Here is a 1516-nt window from a genome sequence, read left to right as displayed (position 1 = left end):
CAGATTCATCTTCTATCTTCTTCTTTTTGCCTTTTTATTCCCTGATTGTAACACAGCAATTTGTAGAACGCTATCTATCTTCCTGTTTTGACTAATCTGAGCTAATCTCTAATCTGTACAATAACAAACGACAAAAACCGAGACCAGTCCTAGTGTCGCTCAGCTAGTGTTGAAACACTCAGCTGATCTACAGAAAATGACCTGAGAACAATCTGGATATTTGATAAATGGCTGAAGTTATTCATCAAGTATAAATGTCAAGCATTCACTATGTCTGTCTTCTGAAATTAGATTTTTTACTTGCTTACTCTGTTTTAATTAGGAACATTTTACTTTAAACTTTTTTTGTATTTTATGCAGGGCAGAAAACCAAACAGAAAATTTGTAAATAGTCTAATTCTTGTCCCTGGATGAGCTTTAAAAAAATACACAAAGCCCTGCAACTCAAATATCCCACAAGAACAATAATAAGTAAATGCAATTCACAGCAATCCTTTCATATCAGTAGATGACATGATGAAATACTAAGAAGCTCATTGTTGCAATTGCATCATTGTTTGTGTGGATTGATAATGATTATTCAGTGATAAACCTACAGGCGCACTTTGTCCAGTAGGTGCTGTAAAGGGAAGTTCCTATAAAGAGAAAATGAAAGAGGCTCCAGTCAAACAACTTATTCCAAGCAGCTCATGGCTGCTTCAACGTGGGAACCAGATCGCCTGTGGAAAAGGGAATTCTCCTTCACATTTTAATTTACACATCACAGCACATTTTCAGCCTGATAGTTTCATTACAAGTATAATTGAAGAAGTGGCTGAAGATTATGGATCAATATATATTTGCTTAGACTTTTATTTTGTTATGGTACTCTCCTTGTAATGTGTAATTGATCATTTTATTATTATTTGTATTTTTAATTTGTGTTTTCTAACATGTTTTCTTTATTTAAATAAATTACATGTGTATTTCCTCAAAAGGCCACAGGGCCAAGATATGTGGATCACATTAATATTAGAGTATATGTGACATGAATCTGCTCAGTAAATATTCTTTTTGTCCTGTACATTAGAAACAAACTGAAAAGAAATCATATATAACATTTAAATATTATTCTTTTCTTATGATATAGTTCAGTCAATGGTCCCCAAAGTTTTGTCTTAGACTTTTTCAAATTAAAAGATGTCTGTTTTGACTTTATTGTGAACATGAGTTGTGACCATAGGGAGAGTTTTTCCTTCTCTCATTGTGTCATTTGAAGGTTTTTAACGTGTGAGGAGGTAAAGTCATATGCAAGAGAAAATTAAAAAAATGTTCATATGGCATCACTAAACATAAGCTGCACAGTATATTTCCATATTGTAGACATACTAAAACACTCTTCATAGGATAACTAGGAACATTTTACTTTAAACTTTTTTTGTATTTTATGCAGGGCAGAAAACAAAACAGAAAATTTGTAAATAGTCTAATTCTTGTCCCTGGATGAGCTTTAAAAAAATACACAAAGCCCTGCAAC

The sequence above is a fragment of the Seriola lalandi genome, unplaced genomic scaffold (assembly GCF_002814215.2).
Source record: "Seriola lalandi dorsalis isolate HSWRI2012SDOR001 ecotype SW California unplaced genomic scaffold, Sedor1 jcf7180002054346, whole genome shotgun sequence".
Lineage (NCBI taxonomy): Eukaryota > Metazoa > Chordata > Actinopteri > Carangiformes > Carangidae > Seriola > Seriola lalandi.
Note: the sequence above shows the minus strand (reverse complement) of the source record.